Source organism: Mus musculus, chromosome 14, assembly GCF_000001635.26.
Source record: "Mus musculus strain C57BL/6J chromosome 14, GRCm38.p6 C57BL/6J".
Lineage (NCBI taxonomy): Eukaryota > Metazoa > Chordata > Mammalia > Rodentia > Muridae > Mus > Mus musculus.
Genome location: NC_000080.6, coordinates 15,437,623 through 15,459,158, shown reverse-complemented (window position 1 = coordinate 15,459,158; position 21,536 = coordinate 15,437,623). Strand labels below are relative to the sequence as shown.

The following is a 21,536-nucleotide window of genomic DNA, read 5'->3' as shown; positions in this document are numbered from 1 at the left end:
TCAGCATCAGAATAGTGTCAAGGTTTGGTGTCTTCAGATGGGATGGATCCCTAGGTAAGGTGGTCTCTGGATGACCTTTCTATCAGTTTCTCTTCCATTTTTGGTCCCTTTCTTTCCTTTGGACAGGGACATTTCTGGGTTAAAAATTTTGAGATGCCATAGTCTTAAGCATGTCTAGATACCACTCTCTAGAATTCATCCTTGAATTAGAATTCATCAACTGTGTAATTTCTACAACTAGCCAGAGAATTTATTGCCTTGCCATTTTTCCAAACAATTACTTGGCATACGTAATGGGATACCCACTTTTGTGTAAGCCAAGTTATTCAGACCACAGTGCCAAAATGCAACTTCATCTACATGGCAAGAATGTTATCTAACTTCTGGCAAAGTGCTGGTTTACAAGCACTGTTACAACATAGATAACTGCCAGCAAAGTAGGTAGACATGAAAAAGAAGATCCTAAATTTTACTGTTGATAAACTATTGACTGAAAACCAAATCTTGCCTGTTACCTATTTTTGTGAATGAGATTTTATTGGGATGTAGCTATGTCAGTGTCTTTTTTGTATGGTGACTTTTGAATCATAATGGTAGATTTTTAAAGGAGAGATCTCATTGTGTAAAATACCTAACATATTTCCCATCTGTGTGGCCTATAGAGAAAAGGTCTTCCAACCTCTTCTCCAGAGGAAAGAGAATGCAGAGTCTGGCAATAGAGATGCCCATCACATGTCTAGAGTGCAGATAGAATTTCCACTCTTGGTCATGAACTTTTCATTTTAGGATCAAGATCAAGATCACTTATTCAGATACTTTTCAGAAGAGGAGAGAGTTCAGAGTAATCTGCACCTTATATAAGAGACAGAAGAAGATATATTTTTGAGCAAATATAATATTTACTATTTGAGAAAAATCTTTACAATATTAATGGTAAGAATAATACTGAGCTTTCTTGTGGTATTGTAAATTTATTTCATGTTTTTCTGGGTCTTGACTTGAACTGCCCATGATATAAATGGGAAAACAGAGGCAACACCTTCACCTCTATGATCAGTGTCTCTGATGTCGTAGCTCAGGGCAGGAAGAATTCCACATGCAGGAGTGGAAGGAACCAGCCAGGAGATAATGATTGAGACTGGGATACTTCTCTGTGTGCCTTTCAAGTTACAGCTGTCTATGCCACACTTCACAAAGCTATTCTCTTTTCCAATAGACCATTTTGGTGTGAACTTCAAACCATCATTCATTGTTGCTTTTGGTAAGCAGGCCTTCTCAAAGGGGATTCTCAATTATCCATTGGGAGCAATGGCATCTGTCCAGTAGGGAATTCACAGTGTCTTACCAGAGTCTCACATAGTTAAGCATTGTGAAAAGTCTTGAATACGTAATACAATTTCCTTATAGAATCTAGGAAAAACAGTGGAATGTTTTTCAGTTATCACACAGAGAAGCATTCCAGTCTAAGCCATCAGCTCAAGACTGGAGTCTTCCTTCCACTCGTACATGTAGAATTCTTCCTGTGATGAACTACGACCTCAGAGACACTGATCACAGAGGGGAAGGTGTTGTCTTTCCATTCATATCATAGGCAGTTCAAATCAAGACCCAGAAAGACATGAAATAAAATGGAATAAATTTACAAAACCATAAGTGTGTGTGTGTGTGTGTGTGTGTATAAGCTCGAATTTAAGTTGTTCAACATGGTCTCTGTCAGTCTCTCTGAAAGACTGAACACTATTATCTTATGTCTATAAAATGGCCCTTTCTAATCAGCAGAAACAAAGACAAGAGACTAAAATGAGCAATGTCCCCTCCTAAGAATTAACTAGTCAAAACAGCAGAGAAGCCCTCTGGGCAAGTATCTTGCCATTCCACGGAAAAGGAGATCAAGGATTAGGATAACTGAACACAGTCAAGATAGAACTATGGAAGCCCTTTGCAGTCACCAGAAAGACCTTTAGCTACTCAGCCAGAATGAGTTGAGCTTCCAGCAGATAGTGTAAGGGCAGAACAGGTACACAGGCCACTGACATCTACTGGGGATTCTGTTAAATACACTACAATGCAGAGCACAGCTTAAAAAATTTTCAGCCTCAAATGTGAATATGCTGAGGTTGAAAAATACTGTGCAAGATCATGTGTTTTCAGGGACATAAATAAAAACTAAGCGGAAAAAATATATAAATGCAAATACGATTTCCGAGGGATTTGCTGAAATGGCTTCATTTAATTATTATTCAAAGCTGGTAATAAAACAACATCTTCTCATCGTTAGATCAGATGTTTTACCATCTTGCTTGAGCCCTTTCACTGTTCCTTGAGACTTGTTAAAATGCTTCTTTGTAAAGCACTCAGAGCTTTCAAGGAGAAGGTGTTATTTGGGTTGCAAATGCTCTATACACATTGCCTTGTAGTACAAGAACTTCCTCAAAACAAATTCAAGATGCCAGCCATGATGTTCAAGGCACTGTAAATAATGCTGTAGCAAGTAGCAACCCTTTGAGAGAGTGATTGGGGTATTAAAAATGGCTATAACTGTGATCCATGAGTCTTTGAGATCGGTAAGCCAGAGGAAATACAGCTGATGCCATGCCCCAGTCTCTCTCACCTGTGAAGGGGGAGACATCATCACACTTCTGCGGGTGAATGTAGATTGCTGCAGCCTCTGGCTGTTGTAAAACAGTATGGGATAAGAGTTTATTGCCAGTGAGGTCATGGTGGGCATACATCCTACTCTACTGAGCAGACAAAGGCCAGGGCTGCCTCCTTTCCCTTTAGAAGAACAGTTTTCTGCCACACCTTATATTTCAGGATGGAAAACACTTCAATTAAGATTGCGTCTTTACTTAGATTCCTTCTCTTTCCTGATTCTGCTTCCTACATTTCCCTTCTGAGAGCAACTCCTAACCAACTAATTTCACAAAACTTTCCTACTGTGGACTCTAAGTCTATGGAAGATAACTCACAAATTCATGGAGTACACAGATACAAGTGCTATGTATATGCTTGTGAGACCATACAATGGTTCTTTTATTTCATTTCCATCTCCAGGTTAGATTCAGAAAGCAAGAGGAGGAACAGGGACAGTAAGTCGGAGCTCAAGAAAGTACAGAAGGAGGTGATATCATGTACTTCCTGATGATCAAAAGGAGTGTGGTAAACCTTTTGAGACGTATGGACTTCTACCTAGAGGGAGAAATTGACTCATTGGCATGAAGCCAGACTCCAGGTAAGTAAGGTGCTGTCAGACTCCAAGTGTGCATCACAGTTAAAGGGAAAGAAGTTTCTCTCCTTCAACATTCCTCTTTACTTTACTCATACCGTCAGTACAAAGCAGTCTAATTTTTGTCCCTTAATCAGATCATTAATTATGTCTTACTTGAATAAAAGTAATTGGATATGTCGCCTTCTGTATATGACTCAGAGAAATATCTTTACTTATTGGTCATGTTTAGCCCCCCCAAATAGACGTGAGTCTTTTTAAAGTATGATTTTGTAAGCAGTCTTCAGTGAATTTAGAATGTTATCAGGAGACTAGAATTTGAAGTCCACAGTCATCAAGTTAAAGGGCAATTTGGGTTTTCTATGCAGTCTAAGAACACTCCAAACTTCCAACTTCAAACATAATTGGTTTGAAAATGAACCTATCCAATCTCACATCGATGCTGTGGGCTCTTCTTGATACTAAACACAAAGAAACAAACAAAAGCCATGTTCCCTCAATGCTTCCTTTCTAATAAACGTATTATGCCATGGTATCAGTTATTCATATATGAGAGGAAAAAATCAGAATATTCTTCTCAACAATGAGGAGGACAGTGTTTTCTTAAGACACAGTTTACTTTAGTGAACTGATGATGTTTCTTGGATGATATCAATAGCTAGTTGAGACCAAAATAAAGTAAAGAAGCAAGAGGAAGATGCTCAGCGAAGAGCTTTCAGATGAAATCAATGAGCTCCATGTTCTGGAATTTGAAACATGATTGGTTGGCCGGTCCTGGTCACCCAGGTCAGTGAATGGAACACAGAGAACACACAGAGTAGAAAGTATTTTCTGCACTCTGGCTCAGATTCAAAAATAGCTTAGGTTAATCATCTTTACAATATTTCAGCTGCAGAAAAATTGTCCCCTTTGTCTCCAGATACTCAGTGCCTGCAGCATGCTACTGCATGTATTCCCCCAATGTGGTCTCTGTGCATTGGCATATGTTGTTAGTCCCACTGGACAACTAAGAAAGGAAGAAAGTGACTGGGACTGAGAAGCAGAACACAGACCATATGAGTTCTGAGGTAAAAATAGAGAAGCCCAGACTGTAGTTTAGTTGGTGGTATGCTATTCTGTTATGAATGAAGCCCTGACTTTAATCCCAAGTGATCCTTAAATCAGAAATGACAGCACAATATATACATTCCCAAAACTCAGGCTTGGAATCAGGAGAATCAGAAGCCCAAGGAAACCCTCTGCTAGATAGAAAGTTTGAGACAAGCTTAAAATACAAAAGATCTGGAGAAGGGGCTACGTAGTGGAGATATTAATGCTAAGAAGGGGTGGACTGGTAAGAACTACGTGAGGTTGGCAGTAACTGGGTTGGGATCACAGAGTAAAAGCAGAGCTGAAAACACATTGCTGACACTGGAAAGGAACTGTTAAGAGTAGAAATGGAAGTGAAAGGTCATAGAAAACTTTCAGATCTATTATTTTTGCTGCTCTTGATTTTGTTCATAAGAACATGTTAGACTAACACAGGAGCAAGTTTATCTTTGTAGTAGGGGCCTTGAGAAAGGGTGTATTGGTGAGAGAATTTATGTGTCTGCCTGTAAGCTTTTGCAATTAAAAGTGACACTGCAGAGATGAGTGACATTTTGCATATGGCAGGAATTTGTGTCACACTAGCTTCCACCTGGGAGGTTCAGAGAGAGGCAGAGACAGAGAGAGACAGAGAGGCAGAGAGAGACAGAGACAGAGACAAAGACTAACTCTCTTCCTACTATAACAACAACAACAACAACAACAACAACAACAACAAATGGCCTCTAATCATTATCTGGTGATCCCTGGAGGTTAAAACTGTGACCAGCTAAGAATCACTGCTCTCAGTCAAAGTGGCTATAGTGGATGTGTTGGCTAATTTTACATCAACCTGACACAAGATAGAGTCCTTTGGGAAGAGGAACCTCAGTTGAAAAAATGCCTCCATCAGATTGGCCTGTGGGTAAGTCTGTAGTGCATTTTCTTGATTAATAATTGATGTGGGGGGAGGGTATAGGGGACTTTCGGGATAGCATTTGAAATGTAAATGAAGAAAATATATGATAAAAATATTTTTAAAAATTGATGTAGGAGGGGCAAGCCCGCTGGGGACAGTGGTGCCCCTGGACAAATGGTCCTGGGTGGTATGAGAAAGGCTAAATAAGCCATAAGTCATGAAGAAGCACAAGCCAGTAAACAGCATTTCTCTTTGTTTTCTGCTTCCATTCTTGTCAAGACTTCATTCAGTGATGGAGTGTTATTTAGGAGTTATAAAATAAAATATACCCTTTTCTCCCCAAGTTGGTTTTGGTCATGATATTTCATCGCAGCAAAAGAAAATTCTAACAAAAACAGTGGCCTTGGTGCTACCTGTAAATATGTGAACTTGGGAAAACCACTGAATCTCTCAGAATTCTATGGCTTCTTGGATTAGGAATATAAGATTGAGTCTTGAATCTTGATCATAAATATCAGGTTCTGTTAACACAAGTTAGGAACAAAAACTCAATTATCCAAGGCTGTCTTTATGTAAAATTTCTTCTACTGAATATCAAATGGCTAATGATTTCAAAACAACCTATTAGTAGTACCATAAGTTAGTTTTTCTTCTAGCAACTCACCATAATAACCATAAATTATAAGACTGATTTCTCCCAGTCTTGAAATCATTTTAATAGACACAATGTGCTACTAGGTCCCTAATACTCCAAATGAGCTCTTGTGGTTTTCTGTTTTCAGAGGGCTGTTGAGGGGTACAGACTCCTACTGTATGTGTGTGGTTTCTCTGAGGGCCTGTTTTGGGCAATATGGTTCCACAGAGTTAGGCTTGCAGTTGACATCAGGCAGTTGTTTGCACTGCTGGGGATGGTGTCACCATGCCACATCTGTTTCTCTGTACAATTGGAGCTGTGGTACATAGAGATCCCCTTGTCACAGCAGTGACAGGTAGATCTGGTAGGCAGCTTCTCTAAATGAGCACACATAATATCCAAGGCACTTTAAACCCACTTTTCTTGACCCTTGCAGGGTCTTCTTATTCACCCCTAACATGATGTCAAGGCTTTTCAGAGACATATGCCCTGAGGCTGAAATGATGTATCTTCACAGCTCCCAGCAGAATGAAGTCTACACTGAAGCCTTGTGCTATTCTCTCAAGTTGAGTTTTACCACCACAGAGTCTGAACATAAGATACAGGAGATATATAGATATATATGTGGGCCAACACAGCGTTATAAGCAAATTCTCGTGGCATATTTAGAAAAATATGAAAAAATGGTAAGCCAAATGAAATTCTGTAATTTGGTGTAAATGTTATGCGCTCTCTCTCTCTGGCTCTCTCTCTCTCACCCCCCCACCCCCGTTTTTCCCTTTCTCCCTGCCATGTTAGTGTATGGGGGGGGGGTTGAATGTCTCCTCTATTTGAATGACCTATATTAAATACAGGGTTTCTACTTCATTAAATTTTTAGATCCTTTTTATTAAATAAAAAAGTTAAATCAATTTTCTATTTTATCCTTGCATTCTAGCTTCTGTATAATTGGCTCATGCCACCACCTTTTAAGGAAGGCAGAATAAGCTAGAATGAAGCTTCCACTTTGTGGTTTTCCTGTGTTTTATGAGACCAGGGATTTCCTTCCTGGTCCTGTTCAGCAAACAGTGTTTGATGCTAAATCCTGAATTGATTTGTGGCATTGATTACTTTCAATTAAGCACTTTATATCCAGAGCAGTCCCCAGAATGCTGGCCCTAGTGGCTTTGACAGAAGCAACCTTGAAATGACTTTCATTATTCTACTGTCAAATAGGCAATTTAGCCTTAGGAAGACAGCAGCTATGTGAAGCCCTGGAAAGAAGACCCCAAAGCCATCAAGCATATGGGGTCAGCGAGAAGTCTTCCTGTAAAGGTGGTGTCACAAGAAAATAGAATATATTTGTAGCTCAAAGCAGGCAAGGTATAGCATACTTTAGAGTCCTGTGTGCCTAGTAACTAGAAATTCTAAATTTTTTATTGGCCAAGGTAATAGGAAAAATTTTTCATGTTTATTGTTTTGTCAACAAACATTTAAATGTTTAATTTTTAAGTAACTTAAGTTTTTGTGAATCTTAATGATAGGTAAAAATGGACATGCAGCAGTAGACAGGATAATTGATGCAGGCTAGAAAGATAGCCGATGGTACCTGTCCTTCAGACATTCATGCAGTAGTGAGGGCTAACTCCATGGCTTGTTTTTATGGTGCTATGTGTATACTGTACCATAAGTGACAACATTAAGTATGATTTGTAATAGAGAGGGTGGTCAGATACTATGGAAAAATAAAATACACATAATAATAATAATAACAATAATTTGAAAAAGACTGTCCATCACAGTTGAGTTCTTAATGGCCTCATCATCTGCATCCTTCCACAGACATCTTCCATCCATCCCAAGTTCACAGGAAGAGATGTCTAGCCTGCAAACATGAAGGAGACATACCTTGTTCAAACTCTATATTGACCTTCTCCCGCAACCTCCCTGATAAGATCTTAGCTCTACCATGCACACACATTCTTGAATATTTAAGAGAATCAATAACACTTTTCTACAATCTGTGGATACACTTTACATATTTAAAAATTCCTCTCAATATCTCTTTAGCTCATGATTCCACGATTCCCCTGCCTCATATGCAACATCTACATTTCCAGTCCAGTTCACCAGATAGATGCTTCATCAATATTGTCTATAAATTAGTTTCTACACAGACCAGTTTTTCTGGCTTATTGACTTTTCAATATGTATAATTTTTGTTACTAACATATATGCCCATTCTCTCATTGCTTTTATTATTTTGCCTGATTCATCGTGTAGATTATTTACTTTCTTATCTTCTAAATCCCAATATGAACCTTTTAGCAAAAACTACAAGTGCATACACATTAATATACTTTACTTCATAAATACCCTTTCACTTCCTTTTTTAGGCATTTTTGGCCATCTATGTCTTAGTTAGGGTTTTACTCCTGTGAAGAGACACCATGACCAAGGCAACTCTTAAAAGGACAAAACTTCATCAGGCCTGGCTTACAGGTTCAGAGATTTAGTCCATTATCATCAAGGCAGGAGCATGGCAGCATCCAAGCAGGCATGGTGCAGGAGAAGCTGAGAGTTCTACATCATCATCTGAAGGCCACTAGGAAAAGACTGGCTTCCAAACAGCTGGGATGAGGGTCTTAAATCCTATTTCCACAGTGACACACTTCCTCCAACAAGGCCATACCTCCTAATAGTGCCACTTCCTGGGACAAGCATATTCAAACCACCATAATCTATTTTGGTTATTGAGAGATGGAAATGAATGCAACACATGATCAATAGTTTCAGGTTCAAGATTACCATGAAAACTCTATCTAGCCTCATGATTGCTATGTTGGAAATATATAGATGGAACACTGATTATACAGACAATGCCATCTTTAGAGATATGAAAACTAACTCAAGTCTAGGAACCTAACTGAAATGGTTATTGGTAGAAAATGCCTGGGACAGCACTCCACATAGGACCATGCTGGATCAGTTATCTGTGTGAATATTTTGACAGAACTACCAGGCTCACATTGGAGGGAATGTCTGTGTGGAATATCCTGATAGAACATATCACCTAGGCAGGCATCTGTGTGGGTTTCCCAACAGTATATCACTAAGGTTCATGTTTTGGGGTCCCTCACTGTAGCCCTCTGTTTATATGCTTGCTAACTCTCTTGGAGGAAAATGATCTCAGAACACAGAGCTATCTCAAGGGCTGATGTCCCAGCTATGCAAATGAGACTTCATTAGCCAACAAGATATAGGGACGCTGACTAGTACACTACCCTATTGTCTTTGTCAGCTTCTGGTCTGCAAACCTAAACAGAGGCTTGTCTTTGAAGATTATCAAACCTGTTAGGGGAATATATATTCTAAAATGAGCTTTGGAGACAATGGCACAATTCTCTTGTTTTTCAGCAGAGAAAACTAATGTTTGGGAAGTCCTATGGCTTCCCTAGGGCTTCCTGTGTCCCTTACGTTTAGAACAAAAGACTGAAATCCCATCTTGTAAAGTGTGGAGGGCTCTTTCCTTATGCCCTTGGGTTCTTGCAGTGAAATGTGATCAGCCAGAAAAGTTCCTTGTAAGATCCTTCAAACACTCTGAGTGGGTGGAGAAAACATTAGTACAAAAGAAGGAAATCAACCCCATAATTAAATACTGAACTGACTCCAGACCAACTAGCAGGAATAATGTGCTGGCTTCCCTAAGCATGACAGAGGGAGGAAGGGCAGCCTGCCTCAGCCAGAGTTCATGCACGGGCATAGAGCAATAGTGGCATGTCTGCAGTACCTTGATGAAGATGCAAACATCGTTGATGGTATGCAGAAGTAACAAGAATAAATTCCTGCCAGTGAGGACTTTTTCAGTGTCTTTCATTCCTGTCACTCTGCTTTCTTTGTTCCATTCCTTGAAAATCTCTGGCATTTAAACTGAGTTTGCTTGTTCTACTAAAAGATAAGGATAGAGATATTAATTTATCACTGAAACTTCAAAAGGACGTTGTAGGTCTGAATCTCCATGTGAAGAATAACAAGGAGACATGGGGAATAAGGGAGACCTAAGGAAGAAATACTGAGGTGCTTTTAGCCTATACTCCTAGACTCCTATGTAGTTTGAGAGGGAGAGAATATGAAGATAGTAGAGTCTTCGTCTGTCTTAATATTAACTTTGCCATCACATGAATATAACCACCCACCATAGCTTTGCTTATGTTTCTGTGACTTTTAGTATACCGACCGATCACTACAGGTGACAATCTAGGTGACCCTAGAACACAGCCATCCCTTTAAGAGGAACTTTAACCCAAAGCCAAGCCCCAAGCAACCACAAATGTACTTGTGGCTTTACAGACCCCCGCCCCCCGTTATAGTTCTTTTATATGATGGAGTCATATAGTATGCAATCTTTGTTACTTTCAAAGTTCATTCATGAGCTCCATATTTTTAAAATATATTTCTATGTTTAATAGATATATGTAGTTGGGGTACAGTATGATAGAAAACATCTATACAATATGGGGTGTTCAATCAATATAACTAGTACACTTGCCATCCTAACCATGCATCATTTCATGGTGTGGGAAACATGATCATTGTTTTGGCTGCACCCAGAACTAAAAAGTAAGATCCTATAGATGATAACAATACACACTTTAGTGTAAAATACAAAGAAGCATGCTGGAACTGAGCTGAAAAGCTTTCTCCAGAATTGTTATATGGACAGTGGGAAAATAAAAGATCAGTGATGATTTTTCCCAACTTTAGAGTCTGCATGTGATGATAACAACTTGCTAGGCAAGATGTACCTTCTTGTACAATAGTGGCATAGCTGTTATGGAGATAATCAACTGATTTCTAATTAGAACCCTTTGGAAAGAACTGTATACAAGATATGGTGGATCTGGCCAAATGCCATGACTGGGGAGGTCAAAAGCAATAGCTGAAAGAACTTCTTATCAAACTGCCTTCTAAATATCAATGTTTATAACCATAGATTAGTCTTATCATCAGCCTTTGTCACAGAAGTTTCTCTTTGTAGTGAATGCAATTACTATGAAGACTTGTAGCTAGTAAAGGTGATGAGCAAAAGTGACTATTGAGCAGTCAGAATAACCATATCACACTTCAAACGTTCAGAGAACATCACAGAAAAGTGGATGGAAAAACGTGTAAGAGCTGAGTGATAGAGAAGAAAATGGTGAGACGTAGCATTCATAAACAAGTGTTGTTTGAACATTCAGTCATAGATTGGAGGGAGCTTTCAGGATCCACCTCATCCAGGTTAGCTAATAAGAGTTGAGGACAGTTGGGAGTCTGTAGAAAGTCATCTGTAAGCACTGGCAAGCTACTCATGAGAAGCAGATAGGATCACACCCATTCCCACACAAGTAACCCTGATAAAACCCAGTGGGTCACAAAGAAAACCAAAACAAAATGGTATGGAGTAGATAGAGATTTGTTTGGGAGGGTTGGTAGGTATGAGAGAAGAACAATAGAGTGAGGGTCAGTGACTATAACCAGAATATATACATGTTAGACATTGTTAAAGAGTAAATTAATTAAAATAAATAAAATACTTTTAAGTGTTCCAGCCATATAAAAATAACATATAGGAGAAGATTCAAAAGCTTAGAAGCAGAACTAAGTGAATAAGTGGATGAATGAATGAATGAAGGATTAAAAACTCAGAGGCTTTAATTCAGAGAAAAGATGTGTTAATGATGGAAGAGGACGCTAGAAAAACGAAAGATCCTTCAGGGCCTTACCAGTTAAAGTGGAGGGGCCACTGAACAGTCAGATTAAATTCCAGGGCAAGATCATTTTTATCATGAATAAAATAGCACCATTCAAACAGCCTCTCTACCAGACTATTTGAAATAGTAAATTAACTTCAATCCTCCGCCTGCCCAAACAACATTCTACTGCACAGATATATTTGATCTTTCTCCCAGTTGGCCAGTATTTGGGTAGTTTCTACCTTTTCACCATTATGAGTCATGTGGACCAAATTTTGACAGAGATAAAAAATATCCCTCCTGGTGTATTTGACCCTTATCAAAATTGTGATCTGGGATCTTTGAGATAAGCTGATTGTCTGTTCACTCACTAAGGCATTCTTAGGAGGGAAGTCCAGCGCATGAACTGGGGCACTCTGAATCTTATGCCCCATTTACTAAAGGGAGAAATTCATAAATATTGGCCTCTTCTTTAAAAACACATAGCAATCTGACTCTTTTCTTTCCATTAGGGATTTAGAATAAGTAGATCAGAGAGATGCTCAGGTTATCTCAGAAGTAGACTTGGGATACGGTTGTGGATTCAAGCAGTTTGGAAAATTCTTAGTTGGGTAGTAAGAAACATAAAGGAAGAAAACTAGTTACTTTAGGGATGATGAGGGTTCACTACCCAGAACAGATTTCTGCCCTTTGGTGAAATACATTAAGGAGACTATGTTGCAATACAGAGAAAAAACATTTTGGAGACATTTAATATCAAATCATGATCACAGCAAAAAGAACATGGGTGCCCTAGAGCAAACTATTTGATGTATGACAACAAGCCCTCTTGGATCCATAGATGCCCAGCCACATCCAAAGTGCTGATAAGAAGCTGAATGAGGCTCTGAGGATGCTTCAGTGCAGTAGCAACTGCTTTATGGAATGAGTTAGCAGTAGTAGTTTCTATTATTTCTAATGGGAGTGTGAGGGAGGTACAAGCAGACACATTAACTCTCTAAATGAGAATGCATAAAATATGCAAAATGTTCTTCTAGTTGTCACATTATAGGGCAAGGGACCCAGGTCTCTCTTCTCAGAAAGGTTTCATTTAGTACAACACCTGCCATGCTCCTGAATTTCACATTCAAGGTACAGTTTTTAATCTCTAGAAGCTGAGGTTCCATTTCCATTATTTAATGACCTATCGACTTCAGGAGACAAAAACCCCCTGACAAAGCAACTGTGTTAATGTCTTATCTAACTTTTAAACAGACTTTCTCTAGGAAGAATTTCTTTCTTTTTTTCCCTCTCTTTTTCAAATTTGGACATATTTTATTTATTTGTTTTTTTCATGTTATTCTTTTATTGGATACTTCTTTATTTACATTTCAAACATTATCCCCCCCACCCTTCCCAGCTTCGTTCCGCCCCTGGAAAACTGCTATCTCCTACCCCTGTTTCTATGGGGGTGTTCCCCTACTCACCCATTCCTGTCTCCCCACCCTCGAATTCACCCACACTCAGTAATCAAGCCTTCACAGAACCAAGGGCATCTCCTTCCCTTGATGCCAGACAAGGCCATTCTCTGCTACATGTGTGGCAGTAGCCATGGGTCCCTCCATGTGTACTCCTTGGCTGGTGGTTTAGTCCCTGGGAGCTCTTGGGGGTCTGGTTGGTTGATATTGTTGTTCTTCCCATGGGATTGCAAACCCCTCTAGCTCCTTCAGTCCTTTCTCTAACTCCTCCATTGGGGATTCCTGCTCAATCCAATGGTTGGCTGCAAGCATCCACCTCTGTATTTGTCAGGCACTGGCAGAGTCTCTCAGGAGTCAGCTGTATCAGGCTCCTGTTAGCATGCACTTCTTGGCATCCACAGTAGTTTCAGGGTTTAGTGACTGTATATGGGATGGATTTCCAGGTGGGGCTGTCTCTGGATGGCCTTTCCTTCAATCTCTGCTCCACACTTTGTCTCCATATTTCCTTCCTTGAGCATTTTGTTCCCCTTTCTAAGAAGGACTGAAGCACCCACATTTTGGTCGTCCTTCTTCTTGAGCTTCATGTGGTCTGTGAATTGTATCTTGGGTATTCCAAGCTTTTGGGCTAATGTGGACTTATCAGTGAGTGCATACCATGTGTGTTCTTTAGTGAGTGGGTTACTGCTCTCAGGATGATATATTCTACTTCCATACATTTGTCTAAGAATTTCATGAAGTCATTCTTTTTAATAGCTGAATAGTACCCCATTCCTCTGTCAAAGGACATCTGGGTTTTTTCTAACTTTTGGATATTATAAATAAGGCTGCTATGAACATAGTGGAGCATGTGTCCTTGTTATATGTTAGAGCATTTTGGGGTATATGCACAAGAGTAGTATAGCTTGGTTCTTAGGTAATACTATGTCCAATTTTCTGAGGAGGCTCAGGACTGTTTTCCAGAGTAGTTGTACCAGCTGGCAGTTTCACTAACAATGGAGGCGTGCTCCTTTTTCTCCACACCCTCACCAGCATGTGCTGTAACCTGAGATTTTGGTCTTAGCCATTCTAACTAGTGTGAGGTAGAATCTCAGGGTTGTTTTGATTTGCATTTCCCTGATGATTAAGGATGTTGAACAATTTTTTAGCTGCTTTATCTGCCATTTGATATTCCTCAGTTGAAAATTCTTTGTTTAACTCTGTACCATGGACTAATGCTGGTCTTCAATAATAACAAAAACAATGAAAAGCCCACATACACATGGAAGCTGAACATGCTCCAATCAATGGTGCCTTGACCAAGGACGAAAAAAAAGTAAGAAATTAAAGACTATTAGAACTTAATGAAAATAAAGGCACATAATGCCAAAGCCTATGGGACACAATGAAAGCACTGCTAAGAAGAAAACTCATAGCTCTAAGTGCCTCTAAAAAGAAACTGGAGAGAGCGGAGAGAGCATACACTAGCAGCTTGACAGCACACCTAAAAGCTCTAGAACAAAAAGAAGTAAATATACCCGAGGAGTAGACAGCAGGAAATAATCAAACTCAGGGCTGAAGTGGAAACAAAGACACCTATACAAAGACTCAACCAAACCAGGAGCTGGTTCTTTGAGAAAATCAACAAAATAGATAAATCCTTAGCCAAACTAACCAGAGGGCACAGAAAGAATTAATAAAATCAGAAATGAAAAGGGAAACATAACAAGGGAAACTGAGGAAATTAAAAAAAAAATCATCACATCCTATTACAAAAGCCTATATTCAACCAAATTAGAAAATCTGGATGAAATGGACAATTTTCTAGACAGATACTATGAGCCAAAATTAAATCAGGATCAGATAAACCATCTAAACAGTCCCATAACTCCTAAAGAAATAGATGCATTCATTAAAATTCTCCCAACCAAAAAAAAAAAAAAAAAAAGCCCAGAACCAGATGGTCTTAGTGCAGAATTCTATCAGACCTTCAAAGAAGACTAATATCAATACTCTTCAAACTATTCCATAAACTAGAAACAGAAGGAACACTCCCCATTTCATTATATGAAGCCACAATTAGGCTTCTACCTCAATCACACAAAGACCCAACCAAGAAAGAGAACTTTAGACCAATTTCCCTTATGAACATCCATGGAAAAGTACTCAATAAAATTCTTGCAAACCATTATCCAAGAACACATCAGTATGATCATTCACCACCATCAAGTAGGCTTCATTCCAAGGATGCAGGGATGGTTCAGTATATAGAAATACATCAACGCAATCCACGATATAAACGAACTCAAAGAAAAAAAAAAAACACATGATCATCTCATTAGATGCTTAAAAAGCATTTGACAAAATTAAATATCCCTGTATGTTAAAAATCTTGGATAGATCAGGAATTCAAGGCCCATGCCTAAACATAATAAAAGCAATATACAACAAACCAGAAGCTAGAATCAAGCTAAATGGATAGACACTTGAAGCAATCCCACTAAAATCAGGGACTAGACAAGGCTGCCACTCTCTCCCTATCTATTCAGTATAGCACTTCAAGTTTTAGCCAGAGCAATTAGACAACAAAAGGAGGTCAACGGGATACAAATTGGAAAGGAGGAAGTCAAAATATCACTATTTGCAGATGATATGAGAGTATACTTAAGTGACCCTAAAAATTCCACCAGAGAACTTCTAAAGCTGATAAACAACTTCAGCAATGTGGCTGGATCTAAAATTAACTCAAACAAATCTGTAGCCTTCCTCTACTCAAAGGATAATCAGCCTGAGAAAATATTAGTGAAACAACACCCTTCACAATAGCCACTAATAATATTACATACCTTAATGTGACTCTAACCAAGCAAGTGAAAAATCTGTATGACAAGAACTTCAAAATTCTGAAGAAAGACATCAAAGATCTCAGAAGATGGAAAGATCTCCCATGCTCATTAATTGGCAGGATTAATATAGTAAAAATGACCATCTTGCCAAAAGCAATGTACAGATTCCATGCAATCCCCATCAAAATTCCAACCCAATTCTTCAGAGTTAAAAAGATCAGTTTGCAAATTCATTTGGAATAACAAAAACCCAGGATAGTGAAAACTATTCTCAACAATAAAAGAATTTCTGGGAGAATCACCTTCCCTGACCTCAAGCTGTGCTACAGAGCAATAGTGATAAAAACAAACAAACAAACAAACAAAAAACAAAAACAAAACAACAACAACAACAACAACTGTATGCTACTGGTCCAGAGACAGGCAGGAAGATCAGTGGGATAGAATTGAAGACACAGAAATGAACCCACACACATATGGTCACGTGATATTTGATAAAGGACCTAAAACAATCAGTGAGAAAAAGATGGCATTTACAACAAATCATGCTGGTTCAACTGGAGGTCAGCATGTAGAAGAATGCAAATCAATCCATTCTTTTCTCCTTGTACAAAGCTCAACTCCAATGGATTAAGAATCTCCACATAAAACCAGATACAGTGAAATTAATAGAGGAGGAAGTGGGGAAGAGTTTTGAACACATGGGTACAGGGTATATTTTCTTAAACAGAACACCAATGGCTTATGCTCTAAGATCAAGAATTGGCAAATGGGACCTCATAAAATTGCCAAGCTTCTGTAAGGCAAAGGACACCATTAATAGGACCAAAGGCAACCAAGAGATTGGAAGGAATTTCTCAAATCATTCCTCAGTGCTGTGTTAGTGGGGATCCTTTTGGTGCTGGGTGACAGAGAGCAAATGTGAACTAATTTGGGAAGAAAGGCAAATTTGTTTAAACAAGAAGATGAATAAAACAAATGCTGAAGAAGATGCAGGAAATTGGTTCCAATGGCTGCGGGCAGGTGGGAAGGCCATCCAGAGAGCCACTGCCTCTGATATTATCCCAGTGTGACAACTTAAGATTTATCCTGGAGACAGTGGACAAACATGTACATGCTATAGAAGGTTTGCATGTGGAAGATTCAGCTGCCATATGTTCACCTGAATCTCACAGTTAACTCTTCACATTTTTCCAGAAAATCAGTAAAACAAAGATCTCTATTAGACTGTTCAGGTTCGGAGCAAAATGACCGTTTATGGCCAGAGCACTTCAATCATCCATAGGTACTCATAGTGCCTAATAAGACAGAACCATAGAAAGCCAGTGCTGTCCATGGTCACATTTCTGACAGGAAATGCACATAAATGGAAGGTCTCAACACTGAAGAAGTGAGCAAACAACAGAGCTAGAAAAGACCACATCTTATTCAGTCCACATAAGGTGTCCCCAAGAGAAATGAGCCAGCAACACATTAATGTGTATTGTATAATGTGTTGAGTATATTCAGAAAAAGACATTAATAGAGAATTACTTGCCATTTATATGCTAGGGAAATAATAATACTGTCTTTATTGCACATGTTAGTGTTCTTGAGTGCTTTTAAAGTACCTTGGAACTTCAAAATATTTCCCAGTTTCAGAGAATTAATTAGCTTCCCTATGGAGTAGCTCAGAAATGATGTTGCTGTTTTGGAGATAAGAAAGTCAAGGGGGTTTGAATTATTCATCTTTTCAATAAATTTGCAGCAAGCATATACTCTCTGCATGGACCTGACCTGCAAGTCATGGGGAGGTGAACTGATTGGCAGAAAGCAAGAGGTATTTATGAGAATACAGGGGGCGAACTAAACCTCAGAGGCAGTTAACACCATTGTAATGAATTCAGTCTTTACCATCTAAAATCATTATTAAAATCAATTATATAATATTTTTAATATATTTAATTAACTAACGATCCAATTTTTCACAAAATTAGCCCCATACTTGGAAAATAAGTTGACTCACTTGTCAACATCATTCAAACGATTAGGTTGTTCTCTTGTTTGTGTGTTGATACTTTCTGGACTAAAACGTATTACATCCTATAAAGACTGGATATGCCTGTACCACTTGCATTCCAGATGTTCATCAGGTGTCCATTATTAAGGAAAAGTCTCCCTTGCATTTGGACCTCCCTCTTCATGCGAACCAAGTCACTGGCCATGAGAAATACACAGAATCTCTGGAGAAATGCATGCATGGGATAACCACCAGCTCCCCAGCTCTCAAGGCTAGGCACAGGCCAGGCTTTCTTTGACTGAGGGTAAGCCCAGTGGTGAGTATGCTCTATAGGGGCCTCCTTGCCAAAATTCCAGCTTTAGGTTGCTTTGCAATGGCTTGCTATTACCTGGAATGCCTTGAGCAAAGGTTTTGTGAGATCAACATCTTCATATCTTAATTTTAAAACATTCTATAGATAACAGGGCTTCAGGCACCAATCTGAATTTGAGAAATGCAGCCCCACTTGAGAGGAAGGCATCGAACTATTGTAGAGATGTTTCAATTGAGAATGCAGGGCATAACTGAAGGAATTTCTTCTATATGCAAAGGATTCTATGACATACTGAATGTGAAACAATTCACTCCATTTCTAAAGGAAGTTAAACAGAAAACATCAGTAAATGCCATTTACCTCTGAAGCAGAAAGGCCCTGAAGGTTAGCATGAAGGTCAGAGATGCTAAGTTCTCTCTCTGGTTCACTAATTAGATTATAAGTAGGGCTTCCAAGAAGCTATCTTTCTCCGGTTTCATTCTTTTAATTGGACATCAGCAGAAGCAGAGGAAACAACCAATCAGCTTCTCATATTAAAGAACATCCTTTGCTGAGCCGGACTTGATTTCTGGTTGCTACAAAACAAATCTAAGTTTATAACAGAGGTGACAAACTCTAGGGCCTGTCATTTATCCTTTTTATAGCATGGGTGATACCAACATTCAGCAAGTCAAGTTGACAACTTGACGAACCAACCAAACCAGAAAGCTACTGTATAGTTTATCTGAGCCATAGTCAGACATTTGTCTTAAGTTGAACCAAATTTATGCCTTATGGACATTACTAAGAGGTGAGTGCTCCACAAGTGCTATTTCATTTAAAACACAGCATCAACCAAAGATTCAAATGTAGGATAGCATAATCAACAGTTGGAAAGACTTGGATGCAAGCCAGCTCTGTGAGATTATGTCGGGTTTCATCTTGAGCTCTGGAACTCTTTAGATAAACTTACACCGATTACCCACGGCGGAGGTCATCTATAACAGTTCAATATGTGATATTTTATTGTATATTCCTATGAAATGTTTCACTATTCATCTTGTACTCTCTTCCAACCTTCCATTGCTTATACAACCTTCCATTGCTTATACAGCAGTCTAGTGAGCATCTCTTCAGATAAATTTTGTGGATGTTCTCAGTTATTTCCTGACTTGTGAGAAGTAGAATCACTGGCACAGTATTACAGACAAATTTTATACTTTCAATGGGAATGCCAAGTTTTCCTTTGAGTAATTAGACCAAATTACATACCTGCTATTCATATATATTTATTTCTAGGTCCTGATTTCTCAGTTTAAAAGTGTTGAAAAGTGATGACAATTCAAATCCAGACTAATAAAATCATATTGTGAAATGTTAGAAATACAAGTCATAGAATATAAAGGTGTATAATGTGGAGCTGCTAGACAAATCACAGCTGCTGGGGGGACTCAGTGGTTTACAGTTTTGCAATGTGGCCAGACCCAGCATACTTCTAAACCTGCATAAAACAGCATCGTTGCAAATGGGGAAATGCTGCAAGCTTTAATATGCTTGATAGAGGTCACCAAATGATAAAGACTTTCTGGTGAGTCCCCATCTGGAATGGGTTTGTTCTAGCTGCTAGCTGCAGTGTGCCTGACTCTTGCCCTGTGCACCCAGTAAGTCATTTTTAGTTAATTAAAAATGTTTGCTTTTCCTCCCCGTTGACAGCAATGGACCTAGGCTAAACAGTTCCCTCTGGTCTCAGTAGTCAGGAAATGGAAGAAAGAATGGGGCCATAGCAACATGTCCTGGAACTGGGCAAGAGGAAGCAAGAGAGGAGGAGGAGGCTAACTAATGTTCCTAGCTCAGCTCTGCTTCTCCAGCAAAGGCTGAATGAAACTCCTCCCCTCCTTATTCAGGATCTCCAGCTAGGAGGCAGAAGAGCAGTGCCAGTTAGGTGATAGCCAGCTCCACCAGTCACGTTCACTCGCTCTAGCTCGTCCCTGAAGCCTCGCCCCTCCTCCATTCCCAGTCCAGGTTTGGAGGCGAGTCCCCTCTAGTGACTGAGCCGCCTGCACGTTGGCGAGTAGCTTTCTGCCTCCCTCGCATCTTTGTCTCCTCCTCCAGTGAGGTTCCGGCGCCCCGCACAGGGTCTGCAGCGGCCGCCGCAGCAGTAAAAGCCAAGTCGTGCCCCACACGGCAGCCCAGGGCCGCACCCTCACTCGGTGGCAGCGCGCAAAGACGCCAGCCGCGCCACGCACCGCCTGCGTCCTGCGCCCCGGCCACAGCGCATTCACGCCGCCGCGGCGGTCGCTCCGGAGCGGAGCCCGGCCGGCGGGCCGGGTCAGGGAGGGTAGTCCAGTTTGCAGTCGGCTGGAGCTAGCAGCACGCACACCCCTAGGCTTATGCATCAAACGCCTCCTCCCTGCGCCACGAGGATGGAGCAGCCATCCCAACCCAGGACTGGCGCAAGGTAAGGTGCAGCCGCCTGTTGCTTTATGCAGAGCGCGGGCTCAGCTCCCAGTCAGGGTGCTTAGGCCATCTCTCTGGGAAGCAGAGAATGGTCACCGCAGTTCTGAGCCGTGTGGAGCCAAACCTCCAGGTCTTTTTGACACAGATCTTTGGAGAGACCCTGCCTGGAGAAGGGAAGTCGACCCTTTTCGCTCTTGTGCAACCAGGTGCCTTGCAGCAGTCTGCAAACTTTTGTGACCCTCCCTTCCTGGTTCTCACCTGGTGCGGTATCTGTTCAGTTCTCGCGTGCGCCCTTCCCCCAGCTACCCTAGCCTTAAGGCATCTGCCCATTTCTCTCACTGTGTTCTTGCAGTTCGACTTTTTGCTTCCTACAGCTCCGGATTCAGAGGCAAGGGCTTAGGATCTAGTAGTGCTTCTCTTGCCTGTCGCAGATGGGAAGGGGTAGGGCTAACCAGGGGAGGTGGAACTTAATGCCACTGTTAATGTCTTCAAGAGCGGTGAGGGTCAGATCGCTCGATCCTGCCACCCCCAAATCGATAATAAAAATCCTCGGAGTGGCTTTCGGTTATGGTTATGTGCTACGGGAAATACAAGTGCTGATCTGGATGGGTGAAGTAAGTGATTTGGGGAGGAAAAATCCCTCTTGAGGTTGCCGGAGGCAGCAGAGGATGAGATCTGCCAATGGGTGAGGGGGGACGGAAAGGCTCTGCTAATGTAGGCGATGGGGCACCTCAGCGTGGCCACTGAAGAGGATTTGGAAAAGAGATTGAAGTCTGTTTGGGGGTGGGGGCGCTGGCCCAGGTGAGGGGCCAGGGAGAGGGGCTAGGTACCTGAGAAGTCCGGAGGTGGGAAGCAGCCCTGGGATTCCTGCCCCGGGGTATTTCAGAAGGCTGGCTGCTTCTGCCTAGGTTAGAAAGAGCTCCCTCGCCAGGAACAAACAAACCTCTCGGC

At 40.5% G+C, this 21,536-nt stretch overlaps 1 protein-coding gene and 1 long non-coding RNA gene across 4 annotated transcripts in view; one reads left to right on the top strand and one right to left on the bottom strand.

The window, feature by feature from the left end:
• Positions 1-6,713: 6,713 nt before the first annotated feature.
• Positions 6,714-21,536, bottom strand: B230110C06Rik (RIKEN cDNA B230110C06 gene). 2 transcript variants are annotated; one of them, NR_152123.1, is made up of 4 exons: positions 20,844-20,975; positions 18,510-18,724; positions 9,614-9,771; positions 6,714-7,708 (listed from the first exon to the last, which is right to left on the bottom strand). It is a non-coding gene; the product is annotated as an RIKEN cDNA B230110C06 gene (long non-coding RNA). The 2 variants fall into 2 exon arrangements; NR_152122.1 differs by lacking the exons at positions 18,510-18,724; positions 20,844-20,975 and adding an exon at positions 21,416-21,536.
• Lrrc3b (leucine rich repeat containing 3B) overlaps positions 20,172-21,536 on the top strand; it is an 81,473-nt gene continuing 80,108 nt past the window's right edge. Inside the window, exon 1 of one of the 2 annotated variants that reach the window (NM_146052.4) lies at positions 20,172-20,586. The gene's annotated coding sequence lies outside the window, so the exon portion shown is untranslated. Of the gene's footprint in view, positions 20,587-21,014; positions 21,200-21,536 lie in introns of those variants that run through there. The other variant, XM_006518006.2, reaches the window with a different exon arrangement.